Source organism: Bos mutus, chromosome 24 (genome assembly GCF_027580195.1).
Source record: "Bos mutus isolate GX-2022 chromosome 24, NWIPB_WYAK_1.1, whole genome shotgun sequence".
In the NCBI taxonomy this organism is placed as follows: Eukaryota; Metazoa; Chordata; class Mammalia; order Artiodactyla; family Bovidae; genus Bos; species Bos mutus.
Genome location: NC_091640.1, coordinates 22204360 through 22220558, shown reverse-complemented (window position 1 = coordinate 22220558; position 16199 = coordinate 22204360). Strand labels below are relative to the sequence as shown.

The window sequence follows — 16199 nt, the reverse complement described above, 5'->3', positions numbered from 1 at the left end:
ATGCTTGGGGCTGGTGCACTGGGACAACCCAGAGGGATGGTATGGGGAGGGAGGAGGGAGGAGGGTTCAGGATGGGGAACATATGTATACCTGTGGCAAATTCATTTCAATATATGGCAAAACCAATACAATATTGTAAAGTTAAAAAAATAAAGAAAAATTTAAAATAAAATATAGGTATAAATAAACACAAAAATAGAATAAAATAAAATGTCTCTGGGAATCAAGAGACCAGGGTATCAGTCTGGGGTATTTAACTTTAGGCAGCTCACTTACCACCTCATTCTGAAACAAATTCTCATTAAGAGTACATATGCCTATTTTCATATCTTTATAGATTTACTGTGTGATCAAATAGAGTAATATTATGAAATATAAATATAATCATGCAGTAATTTATAGTAATATGAATGAAAAGTATTATTTAAAAATGTACTCTACCCTGATAGCTCAGTTGGTAAAGAATTCACCTACAATGCAGGAGACCCCAGTTCGATTCCTGGGTGGGCAAGATCTGCTGGAGAAGGGAGAATCTACCCACTCCAGTATTCCTGGGCTTCCCTTGTGGCTCAGCTGGTAAAGAATCCAACTGCAATGCAGGAGACCTGGGTTCGACCCCTGGGTTGGAAAGATCCCTTAGAGAAGGGAAAGGCTACCCACTCCAGTATTCTGGCCTGGAGAATTCCACGGACTGTATAGTCCATGGGGTCACAAAGAGCTGGACATGACTGAGCGACTATAAGGTATTTCTATCACACACCAGTCCTGGCAGTTTATCTGAATTATTTTTATATTCAGAGAACTTAACTGTGATCAATTCCCTTCACCTGTTCCAAAAAGTCAAGAGCACTGGTTCATTTCAACAGACGACAATATTTTTCAACTGATAACCATAGAAAAATGGGGTCTGCTCTACACACACCAATTAACATGTAGTGACCCTTGCCTATGGTCAAGTTACCAGCCCCACGCTCGACACTCCCTTCCAGTTCTCATTCAATCAAGCAGTTAGGCTAAAGGTTACAGAATTGCAGCAGTTTCCTCTAAGGTTCAAGATTAGGTTAGCTTGGTTTCCCATAAACCAGGGGCCCCATGTCACTGTGAACCAAGAAGCTGAAGTAAACTGCACAATGATTACTCTCCTCGTCCTCCTGAGATTTGACAGGAACTGCCCAACTAGAAACCTGGAGAAGGGAAAGGCTGCTGCTAAGTCACTTCAGTCGTGTCCGACTCTGTGCGACCCCATAGATGGCAGCGCACCCGGCTCCCCCGTCCCTGGGGTTCTCCAGGCAAGAACACTGGAGTGGGTTGCCATTTCCTTCCCCAGTGCATGAAAGGGAAAAGTGAAAGTGAAGTCGCTCAGTTGTGTCCGACTCTTAGCGACCCCATGGACCACAGCCCACCAGGCCCTCCATCCATGGGATTTTCCAGGCAAGAGTACTGGCTACCACTCCAGTATTCTTGCCTGGAGAATCCCCATGGACAGAGGAGCTTGGCAGACTTCAGTCCATGGCGTCGCAAAGAGTCAGACACGACTGAGCAATTAAGCACAGCACAGCCCAACTAGAACCACAAAAGAGAAAGCACACAGAAAATCTGACCCAATGGTAAAGGAATGTTGTCCCCCTCCTCCAAGTAAACACAAATGTGTATCTTGTTGTGAGAGAATTGCCCAGGACAGTGAGAAGGTAAAGAGCCTGCTGACCTGTCACTCACCAGTCCCAAAGTTTCAACAGGAACTCAAATGACACAAGAGTAGAAATGATAGAGGGTTTTTTGTTTTTGTTTTTTTCAGAGTGAGGTTTTGAAAGCTGGCTCCCATTCCGTGGCTATGAGCCTTCCTTTAAACATAAACAGCGACAAGAGCTGAGAATGGCTGCCATACTTGAATGCCAAATAAACACAAAATGACAAGCACAGATTTTTGGCTTTCTACTAAAGCTTGGTTTTTCAACAACCCTTTTTGTTGCCTCTAAAGACAATGGTCTCAGTGTTTCTGAGCCAGATGCTGGGACACTGAGCAGAGCCTTCTCTGCCGCACCCCTACCCAGTTCGCTCCGCAGGCGGGGCGAGTGTCCCCTTTGGGTTTGAGAGCAGGCCATCTTCCCCTTCCTGGGCCACTGCTGCAGAAGGATTTGTTTGTTGAAACTAAAGAGGAGTGGTATATGAAACTTGGAATTTGCAGACCAAGCCCCAGGGTAGTTTGATGAGGGAGGTGCTCGGTGGTTTCTACTTGTTTGGGAAACAGTAGCTTAATCGTGAGCTCTTTAAGGGACACAGCTGGAGAGAGTGGATGATTTATCCACTTCATTAATCCATTGTATCAGTAGGTTTAACTGTTTTTAAATTGGTGGTTATCATGTTGGCTTTATGTCACTTAATGGTAGCAATAGTTGACTTAAGTAGATGGACTCGGTGGGTTTTTACTCTTTCCCATCCAGCGGTTAAAACAGCCCTCCACTTCTCTTCCATGACTGACTAAATGTCTCAGATATTTACACAGGTATGTGTCTCAGTGCAATCATGTCAGCCCAAATAAGAAGCTGTCAGGTCAAGTATGTCACCTCTTCCCCAAGCATTGCCTATTTTGAAGCTCCACTTCAAGGTTTCAAAGTTGTGTAGCTCAGTTCAGTTCAGTTGCTCAGTCGTGTCCAACTCTCTGCGACCCCATGAATCGCAGCACACCAGGCCTCCCTGTCCATCACCATCTCCCAGAATTCACTCAAATTCACGTCCATCGAGTCGGTGATGCCATCCAGCCATCTTATCCTCTGTCATCCCCTTCTCCTCCTGCCCCCAATCCCTCCCAGCATCAGAGTCTTTTCCAATGAGTCAACTCTTCGCATGAGGTGGCCAAAGTACTGGAGCTTCAGCTTTAGCATCATTCCTTCCAAAGAACACCCAGGGTTGATCTCCTTTAAAATAGACTGCTTGGCTCTCCTTGCAGTCCAAGGGACTCTCAAGAGTCTTCTCCAACACCACAGTTCAAAAGCATCAATTCTTCGGCGCTCAGCCTTCTTCACAGTCCAACTCTCACATCCATACATGACCACTGCAAAAACCATAGCCTTGACTAGACGGACCTTTGTTGACAAAGTAATGTCTCTGGTTTTGAATATGCTGTCTAGGTTAGTTATAACTTTTCCTCCAAGGAGTAAGTGTCTTTTAATTTCATGGCTGCAGTCACCATCTGCAGTGATTTTGGAGCCCAGAAAAATAAAGTCTGACACTGTTTCCACTGTTTCCCCATCTATTTCCCATGAAGTGATGGGATCGGATGCCATGATCTTCGTCTTCTGAATGTTGAGCTTTAAGCCAACTTTTTCACTCTCCTCTTTCACTCTCATCAAGAGGCTTTTTAGTTCCTCTTCACTTTCTGCCATAAGGGTGGTGTTATCTGCATATCTGAGGTTATTGATATTTCTCCCAGCAATCTTGATTCCAGCTTGTGCTTCTTCCAGCCCAGTGTTTCTCATGATATACTCTGCATATAAGTTAAATAAGCAGGGTGACAATATGCAGCCTTGACGTACTCCTTTTCCTATTTGGAACCAGTCTGTGGTTCCGTGTCCAGCTCTAACTGTTGCTTCCTAACCTGCATATAGGTTTCTCAAGAGGCAGGTCAGGTGGTCTGGTATTCCCATCTCTTTCAGAATTGTCCACAGTTCATTGTGATCCACACAGTCAAAGGCTTTGGCATAGTCAATAAAGCAGAAATAGATATTTTTCTGGAACTCTCTTGCTTTTTCATGTAGTAGAAGCACATAAATACTGAGGGTACTTATTTCTTACTCTTTCCTTGAAATATCACAAAGGATTCTCTTTGCTAATTTTTAACCTCAAGGGGGAGAATTGGATTCAAAATTTTATACTAGTATTTTAGTTATTGTTATTTCTATAACATAATCTCTCATTCTAATTATTTGCTTAGATAAGCTTAGCAAGTTATTAAGAGAAATGATTTCCGTATAAACACAGTGGCATTTATTATAAGATTTCTATTGCCTCCAAATTTGTAGCAATAATAAAATAATAGATTCACAGATATATAAAACAAGTTTATAGTTACCAAAGTGGGAAGTGGGGACAGAGAGATAAGTTAGGAGTTTGGGATTAACAGATATACACTAATAAATATAAAATGAATAAACAGCAAAAACCTAATATATGGCACAGGGAACTATATTCAATACCTTTAATAACCTATAATGGAAGAGAATCTGAAAAAGAATATACATATTCTTTAGATATACATGTATATACACATATATATGTATACAGTACACCTGAAACTAATTCAACATTGTAAGTCAACTATACTTCAATTAAAAATAAATAAGTTAATAAATTTAAAAATTGAATAAAATAATGGGCTTAACACCCACTTAATCTGGCACTTCACATTTTGTCTGTATGAACAAAGTAATATTTACAACACATGACAATTCCTCCTATTTCTATAGTTCTTTGCAGTTCACAGTATACCATAATATACATTAGGCTTAATCATCAAAATTTTCTTTATAGGGATTACTGTAATCTCCATTTTACAAATAAGAATACTGAGTCTTAGAAGAATGAAGTGATTGCTACAGCCATGCTTATAATGTGGAAAAACTGTGATTCACGCCCAAGTCACCTAATTATGTTCAAGCGAAGTCACCTTACTCTATCTAATGTTCATGGAGGTAGAGCACACTATATGAATAACAGGAAAAAGAGATAAAACAGTGTTTACAAACCACTTGGTAGAGCTGAACATAGTATTATCTTATCAAGGCTCAGAAAGAGCACATTTGTTCTTCTTCAAGTTCAAACAACTATTTTGTGCCAAACTAAAACTCCTTCTCCTTGACATTATGAGAGCTGAGTCACTGTGAGAATTATCTAAAGAGGTCATTCTCAGTGTACACTCTATTTATATATTCATTCATTTATTCAACTTATTTGCTTTTTTACTTCTCTGTTCACTTATTTGTAATAGGAGCAATTTTTTTCTCTTTTATTTGCACTATCAATCTCGGCAAACTTGATAAAACAGGACAACACTTAAAGTATACGAAACAATAATGCAGCCACTTCTCAAATATGTTGTGAAGGATAACCAACAAAAATTAACATGACATTTAGCACCCATGATGCTGTAAGCAATTTCACTGTCATCCATAGCTTGTTTCTTTTCTTTTGTTCAGTTGCAAAGTCGTGTCTGACTCTTTGCGACCACATGGACTGTAGCATGCCAGGCTTCCCTGTCCTTCATCTCCTGGAGTTTGCTCAAACGCATGTCCATTGAGTCGATGACACCATCCAGTCATCACATCCTCTGTTGTTCCATTCTCATGCCCTCAATCTTTCCCAGAATCAGGGTCTTTTCCAGTGAATTGGCTCTTAGCATCAGGTGGCCAAAGTATTGGAGCTTCAGCTTCAGTATCAGTCCTTCTAATGAATATTCAGGGTTAATGTCTTTTAGGATTGACTGGTTCGATTTCCTTGCTGTTCAAGGCATTCTCCATAGTCTTCTCCAACATCACAGTTCAAAAGTATTAATTTTTCAGCACTCAGCCTTCTTTATGGTCCAACTCTCACATTCATACATGACTACTGGAAAAAGCATAGCTTTTACTATATGGCCCTTTATCAGCAAAGTGATGTCTCTGCTTTTTAATACGTGTCTAGGTTTGTCATAGCTTTTCTTCCAAAGAGAAAGCAGTTTTTAAATTTCATGGCTGCAGTCACCATCTTTTCTTTTAATACTTATTTATTCATATATGGATCTTCATAGCTGAACAGACTTTCTCTAGTTGCAGTGCTCAGGCTTCTCATTGTGGTAACTTCTCGTGTTGCAAAGTACAGGCTGTAGGGCGAATGGGCTTCAGTGGTTGTGGCTCATGGGAGTAGTTGCTGCAAGGCATGTGGAATCTTCCCAGACAAGGGATCAAACCAGTGTTTCCAGCATTGGCAGTCGGATTCTTAACCTCTGGACCATCAGGAACGTCTCATAGCTTGTTTCAATGGAATATATTGATATTTGTCCTTCTCATATTAATCTAAACTCAAAAATATTTCACTAGTCCTAAAGAGGCTAAATGCACCTTAAAGAAGGCATTCTTTATAATTCTACCACTTCTTTCAGCATGTGTGGTAGAATCATAATAATTCATTTCACAAATGCAAAGAATGCTATGCATCAAAATTACATTGAAATATTTTTTAAAAAAAACACAGCATCCTGCCTAATTAAAACTCAGCTCACTAGATCCTTAAATGAAGGGTTTCATTAGGGAGATCTTTTACTGTTAGAAATTCTTTATATCCATACATTAAGCTCATGAAGATAAAGAGAGAAATTAAAAGCTGCTGTTATTAAAAATATGTGCATCCTCTGCCTACGCATTCTGTATTTCTCTGTGCAAACCGTAACTGATGGAATTAAAGGAAAGCTGTGGTTTCTACATGCATCTAATGAACTGTGGACCAGAGCTTCACTGACAACCAAATTGCTCTTCTGTGTATAGTTTACAAATACTCTGTTAATTATTTCTCAGACAGTATTTTCTGAACAAAAGAAAGCAGCAGGTCCCAAACCACAGCCATGAGCTAGGATTCCTCAGTTTTCATCATCTTCAAAGGTCTGAGCAGGAAAAAAATGATTACTTATAGATAAAACTCTAATTTTCAAAACAAAATGTCAGGAGAGGATGAGAAAACAAAATCTGAATATTTGCTACACTTGTCATCATTGGTAATACAGGTTTAATATGTATTTGGGCCTAGAAAACTTAAATAAGTAAACAAAATTTTTCTTCTGCATGGCCTGTAATTAACAGGGTAGGGTAACAACTCAGAACTCCAGCCCTGACATCAACAGTCTAAAGAAGGAAAAAAATTGATGAAATCTAAATTTTCTTTTTTATTAGAATTCTTTGTTTCCTAAACACTTTCTTTTAAACTCAGCCTAATTTTGTTCATTTCTGGGACTATGACTTTTGCACTTACTAAAGAAAATATAACAGTGCAAACAGAGAATAGAGGATATTTTCAGAACAGCATTCATTTAAGAATGCAAGAAATATCATTGACGTATGACTTTGAGGTGAAAAAATACCCTCAAAAGTCAACATGTATTTCTTCCAAAATTGTTCCCACAGATCTAATGTGTAAATTCAGTTTGTGTTGTTTATATGAACAGTGTTCATGCAAAAAGGGAAAATCAGAGCCCTATACAACTAACCTCTTTTTTGTCCCCACAATAACCTAAATTCTAATTAAATTCAACTTGATGGTAGTTTCAAAAATCAAGGGAGAGGAATGTTGGTGATGAACACAAACTTCCCAAGTTCCCTGCCGGGCACTTGTATTTGAATCTGTGCTTCCAGCAGTTTCCTATAATCTTTCTTCTTTCTCTTAGAAATTCTCTTTTGAAATCCCTACACGTTCTATCCTCTTCACACCCCCTTTGTCTATGAACCCAACCCATGGGTACCATCCTTACCATCATCCTTGAAGTGAGCCTTTGCTTTTGCTCTGGGTTGCTCTGTCAGGTACTAGTGAATTTTTTTTTAGTGAAAAACCTGGGATAAATGGATAGAGGGTTTGATTTTTTTTTTTCTTTAGTTAAATAAGACAAAATATTTCTCTCTGGGTAGCCATATAAGAAAGTTAAAATGATTAAGACTATGATCTTTTAATTACTTTTCCTTCCCTAAATACCACCCCCAGTAAAGCAATCTCAAATTTTAATCTCAAAATCTCTTGTCTTCCCTAACCTTGCACTTCATAATCTTCTTCCTAGGGGGTAGGTACTTGTCTCGTTGAAGAAAGAATTCAGAGACAAGATGAGGAGGTCAAGAAAGTAAAGCCAGGATTCGTTTAAGCATTCGTTTAATATGACACTCTCAAGGGAGTTTTCCTAGTGGATCAGACAGTAGAGAATCTGCCTGCAATGTAGGAGACTGGAGTTCAAGCTCTGGGTCAGGAAGATCCTTTGGAGAAGGGAATGGCAACCCATTCCAATATTCTTGCTTGGAGAATTCCATGGACAGAGGAGCCTAGTGTGCTATGGTCCATGGGGTCACAAAGAGTCGGACATGACTGAGCAACTAACAGTTTCACACTCTCAAGGGAAGTGCTGGTGTCTCAGCTGAGTAGCTACACTGGTTTCTTTGGCAAGCCAGTTATATGGGGTGCAGAAAGGAAGGGGCAGAAAATTCATTGGGAAGGGAAGGTTTAGGGGTCATATTCCCTGATTTTCATCCCAGCTCCAACTTCCATAGGGGAAGAGGGGCTTTTGTTGTTATTTAGTCTTTATTGGCAGTTCATGGCACAGCTGTATGATGAGAACTTATCTGCTAGGCTAATTTTACTGTAATATGAGCATAATGAGCAAAAGGTTACATTCAGATGCTGGAGATTCCTGCCTTTCTCTTCCTTTCTTTGTCTGTCCCCAGGACACTTATCATCCCAAAATGTGTGATTTCCTGTCTGCCTTAAGGTTCCTGATTTTCTTTGTCTGCTCAAGGACCCCTGCTGCTTACAAGCTGCATGGTTTCCCATACCCACCTTTCTCTGCTCATATCTAGCTGTGTTTGTGTATGTGTGTGCTCAGCCATGTTTGGCTTTATGCAACCTCATGGCCTATAGCCCACCCAGGCTCCCGAGTCCATGGGATTTCCCAGGCAAGAACACTGGAGTCTGTTGTCATTTCCTCCTCTAGAAGATCCTCCCATCCCAGGTATCTAACCCACATCTGCTGTCTCTTGCATTGGCAGGTGGCTGTTTACCACTAAGCCACCTGGGAAGCCCCTTATCTAGCTACCTACCTTCTTTAACCATCTCTCTGTTGCAGAGATTCCTCCACCTCAGTTTCCTAGGGCTTTCTCACCTGCAGGAAGCATTCCTTTGATCAAAACTTGGGTTCAGCTACCAGCTGGATCCACATCCCCAAATCCCTGGTGATTTGCTTTACAGCTCTCTAAGCTGGTCCCACTGCCTAGAGTAGAAAGAAAGGATGTTAGAGCAAATTCTGGCCCTGTTTGTGGCAAGGAGAGTGTTTTCTGGCATCTCACACTGGAATCCTGAAAGTGTCCCCCATCCACACACACAATAAACTAAGACTAGAAATGAACTCTGTTTTGGGTTTTTTTTTTAAAGAAATTTTGTTCCTTAAAATAGACATTGTTAACTTTGGGAATCAGTCAATGGCTTAGACAATAGTTTACATCTTTTTTTTTTTTTTTTTTTTTGGCTATGCCAGGTCTTAGTTGGGGCACATGGGATCTTCGATCTTCATTGCAGCAGGTGGAACCTAGTTCCCTGACCAGGGATTGCACTCAGGTCCCCTGCATTGGGAGCGCAAAGTCTTAGCCACTGGACCACCAGAGACGTCCAATAGCCTAAATCTTGATCTCACTCTTTTTATTCTATATCTTCCTCTGAGCACTTGCTTTGTACTGTTAACTTCAATGCCCAGCTTTGATTTTAGCTTCATTCTAAGCTTTCTTGGATTCTCTGAGTTGACTTGTCCTTTCAGTCCTAACAAAGTCTCCTGCACTGCATGCTTTCATTTCTAACCTCACAGACATGGACACATGTCAAGATCCAATACAGTCTGCCTCAGCCTCCCTCCACCCCCTGGGAGCTGTCATCCATATTGCCCATCACTCAGAATCTTTCTGGACACAAGAAGATCTCACCTCATATAACAAAGAGAAGATGAGTTTTGCACTTAAAAGAACCTATAACCACAGAGGAGTCAGTAGTCCAGGAGGAATGGCAAGCATGTCTCTGTATGGGACTTATAAACTTAAAAAATATTCACAACCTAAAGTTGAGAGTAATGTTTTATTCGTTGGGAATTTTTAGCATTTATGTCTGGGAGGCAGCATCTCAAATAACCCTGAGAGAACTGCTTTGAGGATACAAGAGGGCAGCCAGGTTATATAGAAGTTTTGCAACAAAGGGCAAGTAGTCAGAACATCAGATTATTGTAAATTAAAGAAAACCAGATATCCCAAGTTAAAGAATTTAGTGCTTTTCTATGTATAGGAAGATGCAAGAGTCTGGGCTCACTGAAACCATTCCTTTGATATGCACCTCCACTATTTGGGGCCAGAACCCTGTGTTTTCACATCCTGAATTTCCTCAGGACTCACCATAGGGAGTGGCTGCAGTCTGATGGCTGCTAGGTGGCCTGTATTTTTTCTTTACTGAGTTCCCTCTGAGTTCACCAGCTCACCATCCATGGTGGCTGCAACTGCTGTTGACTATGACATTCTTTGTTTACTAATATGGCAGGAAATATTCCATTTCTCAGACTGAGCAAGAGCATTTCTGGAAGTTGCCCATTGCCTCACCCTGTGCACCCACCGATTCTCTGTGTTATTAGGAACACTCCAAGTTACCACATTTACCCTGAAAAACTGCTGAGAGGTTTTTTTCAAGTTAAAAGGAAAAACTCCAACTTCATTTCCTGGGATTGGATTCAAGATAGGAATGGTTTTGTGCTGTGCACCAGAGAGCTGCAAACTGCCGATACAGACAGAGAACAGTCAACAGGAAAAGTATTTTAAAAAATGACAAGCCCCTTGTGGAAGTTTTGGCATCATTTCCTCCAATGACATGACTGGTAATATTTAGAAGAAAATACTAGAAATAGTACTAACTGAAAGCCTGATAACAATAAATTCTTGATTATTATCCATGAATGGAATTATCAGCCCCTGGATAACGAAATCTCATACTTTTGTTAGAACAGGAATTTTTTACACTGCTAATCACACTTTAGTCTAGAATGATTCTAGCCTTACAGTGCAGCTCTCGTCTTAGAGAAAAACACATGAATGTATTGTTATGGGAGGAGAACTTCGACCTGGAGAGGGTATTTAGGCATTCTCCCAGACAAGCTGTTGATTTCCACATAAAAATTGGCAAAAGGGAGAGCCATCTGGGATGAAATGTTATCCACATTATTGGTGTCTCACTGTTAGAAGCGTATTTTAGTTTTCTACCACAAAAGAATATACGATATTATGCAGCTAATAGAAACTATTTCTCAATAAATCACAGATGTGTAAGGAACACAGGATGGGTATATTAGCTTTACCTATTTCAGAAATCTAAAATATTTTTAAAATGAGTATATGGTGCAATTATCTACTTAGCAGCTTCTAGAGGTTTCTAGAAAATTCATCCTCCATGGTGCCTTTGCAATGGAGACCTTCAGAAAACATAACAAGGAGTTAAGAGGTCTGGATTCTAGGGATTTCCCTGGTGGTCCAGCACCTAAGACTCCAAGTTCCCAGTGCAGAGGGCCCAGGTTCAATCCTTGAATGGGGAACTAGATCCCACATGCCACAAGTAAGAGTTTGCAAGCTGCAACTAAAAGTCTCAGATGCCACAGTGAAGACTGAAGACCCCAAGTGATGCAAATAAGACCCAGAATAGCTTAATAAACAAATAAATAATAAGTTTTAAAAATAAATAAAGTGAGAAATCAGGGTTCTAGTCATCACTCTACAATTAACTTACTATGGGATATTGTGCAAGACAATATTCCCCAGTATATTAGTACGATGACACTAGCTATGTAACAAACACCAAAATGTCATTGCTGATAACAGATTGTCTCTTGCCTCAAGGACAGTTCAGTGCAGATATTCCTGGTCAGCAGGCAACTTTCCTTCCCATTATGATTCAGGGATCCAGAGTCTTATTTTATTTTATTTTTTTGCTGTCCTCACTCATGAGGACAGCAAGAGCCTCTGCTTCATGCTAGTCAAAAGGGAATAAGGATATAGAGAAGTCCCACCCTCTTTGTAATAGTCTGGCTTACAAGTGATACATCTCACCTCCCTCAGTTTCCAACAGTAAGAACTCATTATTTGCCCACATCTGTCTGCAAGGACAGGAGCTAGACTGAGAAATATGGTGCAGCCAGGGAGAGCATGAATTTCGCATCTATGGCTATAAACATTTCTGCCACACCAAACCTCTATTTATTCATCTGTGAAATGATAATAATAATAACTGAGCTGCTACCCTCACAGGAATATGGCAAAGAATACAGGAGCAAATGTTAACATGCTTTCAAAATGGCTCAAGAGAAGGAGAACCCCACCAGATATTTTCCCTCCTATCTACCAAAAAACTTACTTGTGCTTCCTATATTGGAATCCGTCTTCAATGGATAGAGTTGTAAGAGCACACATCTCTGTCTCTCTGTGTCCACCGTTCTCACCCTCTAGCAGCTTTTGACAAACCCTTACCCCTGAGCCCATGAAATGATCTTTTTTCTTGGCTCCCACATCGTGGAATTCTCTGGACTTCCCACTTTCTCACTGCCCCTTCTCAGTTTACTTTGCTGAGTTCTCAACCTCTACCCAAACGTTTTTTACTGCAGCACCTTAGGACTCTGTCCTAAACCTTATCTCTCATCATACTCACTCTCTACACAATTTTATCCTTTCCTGTGGCTGTAGGCTGAGGATCCTAAAACCGTATCTGGAGTCCAAGCTGCTCTTCTAGGCTTTATACTCCCACATACCACAAACCTCCTCGACAGTTCCATCTGAAAACTCCATACATAGCTCAGACTTCACATGGTCAAAACAGAACTCCTGATTTTCCCTCCCTACACCTGTTCCTTTGTGAATCTTCCTTTATATAACTTTGTCGTCTAAGCAAATGGTATCACTTGCTCAAATTCAAAACTTTAGAATCATTTCTACTCCTTCTTTCCCTTCACTTCATATAGATAAATACTACTGACTTTACCACAGCCTCCCCAGAAAAAGTCTTCTTCTGTCTACTTCTATCTATTTGCCGTTTCTCTAATGTCAATCACTATCTATCTCACTTGTATTGCTATAAAAATTTCTTAACTAGGTTAGCTAATTTCACACTTGCCCCTTACAACCCATTTTCCCCGGAATGGTTTTTTTTTTTTTTTTTCAGAACAGCTAGGACTTTACTGGGCCTTCAGTAACTTCTCCACCCAAGGCCGTTTCCAAGCTCTCCCCAGGGGCTCAGGCTGCCAGTGCTGCCACCACTGAGCAACGGGGAGCTGGAGACGCATAGGGAGAGGAAGGGGGGCCCTGAGCAGAGCACGAATCACGCTGTCGGGGGGCGACAGCGGGCCTTGCATGCTGCGCAGGGCGGGGCGGGGCTGGCGGCGCTCACGTGGTCTACGGGACCATGCCCCACCACTTGAAGGCAAAGGGCACCCGGCGGATGTTGGCACAGGAGCAGAAGTCTCCGATTTCGGTCAGGTAGCAGTCGAAGTCATCGATGAAGGTGCACTGGAAGCCCAGCGGCTCCAGCAGCTGGCAGATCCGCTCCTCCAGGCAGCAGGTGCCGTTGATCCGGGGCCCGAAGGGCTTGGGGATGCCCAGGTTCAAGCCCATCACAACCATTTCCAGCAGGTCGGGGAAGTAGGGCTGGGCATAGAGCTTCTTGGTCTGCTCGCTGCGGGGGGCGTTGGCGATGTGCTCCAGGCAGAAGAGCTGTGGGACGGGGATGATGTCCTCCTCCTGCAGGCCCAGCTCCCTCTTGAGGATGCCGCGGTTCAGATGGATACACTTCTCTGCATAGTCATTCTGCTTCCTCATCTTTTCGTCAGCCAGAAGCTGGTTGATGGTAATGGCCTTCCTCCCGTTAGAAAGGAGCTGGTCCTTCCTAAGCCCTTCAAAGAGCATCGCATCTCCATAGCCCTCCTTCTGCCTCTCCTTGAACAGTTTGTAGCAGGAGCTGGGGCTGGCCAGGAGCAGCCGGAAGTCCTTTTTGCCCTCCACCTTGTACTGTGCGGGGATGAAGCGCATGAACTCGCAGGCATGGCCGGTCATCAGCCAGTCGGAGAAGAGCTCCACCGGGGCCTGGACTTGCTGGGCACGGAGGAAGTCCTGGAGGCTCCGACTCATGTTCCGGGAGTCCTTGCTGGGGTAAAAGCTGCTGCCAATGAGGACCCTGCCCAGAGGGTACTCTCTTCCTTGGGCCTTCACAGGGGGGGACACCATCAGTTTCCCAACGACATCTATGCTGGCCACCGTGTGGTCCTGGGTGTGCAGAGTCAGGTAGCCAACCCCAGGGCTCAGTGAGTATTTCATGGGGAAATCGTCAAGCTTGGCGACCCGAGGGGTGTCCAGGACCAAGGAGACAGTCTTGTGGGGAGCCTGGGTATAGCAGAAAGCCATTTCATCCTGGAGCCACCGGCCCAGGCGGTTGGGGTCCTCGTAGACGGATGCCACCTGGCTGTTGCTCCTCTCGCTCAGCTCCGTCACCGTGCTCACGAAGCCCTGGACCTGCAGCTCTCTGCACAGGTACACCTCTAACGGCATCTGGGTGCTGGGGACAAAGATGCAGGGAGCCACCCGGAACAGCACTGTGTCCTTGCACAGCATGGCCTCTGGAACCAGCGGGTCTTGAGACTCTTCCACCAGCGAGGCCGAGAAGGAGATCAAGCCCGAGAAGCTGGCGGATGGAAACTCTAAGGCTTCAACGTAGAAGGTTTCCCTCAAGGTGCCCTTCACGTCATCCCACTGGGGCACCAAGGTGTAGGCGTGCTGCTCAGGCCCCAGAATCAACTCGAAGGTCATAGGACCATCATTCTGTGGCCGGTAGACTCTTGCCTTCTCCGACTCTTCCTTGGAGGTGTGGAGAACCACCCGGTAATTCTTTGTAATGTAGCTGGGCCCCTGAACTTTCAGCACCATCTGGGACAAACTCTTTACTTCTTCAGAGGAGAACACCTTGCTCTTGTCCATGGGCTGGCCTGAGACAGAAGGGCTGCAGTTCACAAGCAGGATGGCACCCCAGCCACCAGGGCCCCAGACCCAGGTTTTCTTAGCCTGTTTGTCGGCCGCCTCAAAGCGCCCGCTGCGGTAGATGTCCACGTCCAGGGAGAGCTCAATGCCTGTGAGGTGGAGCACAGCTGTGGCCATGGGGGCATCCTCGTCAGGCTGGTGGTAGAAGATCAGGACCTTGCCCTCGTCTTCGGCGAAGTTGGGGGACGTCATCGCCACCAGCACGTCCGTGGGGCGCAACAGGGGCCAGCGGGGCGCGGCCGACTTCTCCCTGCTCTCCACCGGGTCTGCACCGCAGACGCGGACCACGACCCCCAGAGATGCGTCCACAGAGAAGGACTCGCACGCCCGCGGGGCACACCCGCTGATGTCTAAGAAGATCTCCATGCCCAGCACTGCATGGAGATCTTTATAGTACATCTTTTTAAGATGTACTATACTTGATCACGGATAGAGGAGCCTAGTGGGCTGCAGTCCATGGGGTCACAAAGAGTTGGGCATGACTGAGAAACTAAGCTCAGAATGTGGTTCTGACAGAACGTGGTCCACTGGAGAAGGGAATGGCAAACCATGTCAGTATTCCTACCTTGAGAACCCCATGAACAGTATGAAAAGGCAAAATGATAGGATACTGAAAGAGGAACTTCCCAGGTCGGTAGGTGCCCAATATACTACTGGAGATCAGTGGAGAAATAACTTCAGAAAGAATGAAGGGATGGAACCAAAGCAAAAACAATACCCAGTTGTGGATGTGACTGGTGATAGAAGCAAGGTCCAATGCTGTAAAGAACAATATTGCATAGGAACCTGGAATGTTAGGTCCATGAATCAAGGTAAATTGGAAGTGTTCAAACAGGAGATGGCAAGAGTGAACGTTGACATTCTAGCAATCAGCAAATTAAAATGGAATGGGTGAATTTAACTCAGATGACCATTATATCTACTACTGCAGGCAGGAATCTCTTAGAAGAAATGGAGTAGCCATAACGGTCAACAAAAGAATCTGAAATGCAGTACTTGGATGCAATCTCAAAAATGATAGAATGATCTCTGTTCGTTCAAACCATTCAATATCACAGTAGTCCAAGCCTATGCCCCAACAAGTAATACTGAAGAAGCTGAAGTTGAATGGTTCTATGAAGACCTACAAGACCTTTTAGAACTAACACCCAGAAAAGATGTCCTTTTCATTATAGGGGACTAGAATGCAAAAGTAGGAAGTCAAGAAACACCTGGAGTAACAGGCAAATTTGGCCTTGGAATACGGAATAAAGCAGGGCAAAGGTTAATAGAGTTTTGCCAAAACAACACACTGGTCATAGCAAACACCCTTTTCCAACAACACAAGAGAAGACTCTACACATGGACATCACCAGATGGTCAACACCGAAATCAGATTGATTA

At 43.1% G+C, this 16199-nt stretch overlaps 1 pseudogene; it reads right to left on the bottom strand.

The window, feature by feature from the left end:
• Window positions 1-13181: 13181 nt before the first annotated feature.
• Window positions 13182-15215, bottom strand: LOC102281108 (protein-arginine deiminase type-6 pseudogene; annotated as a pseudogene).
• Window positions 15216-16199: the final 984 nt, after the last annotated feature.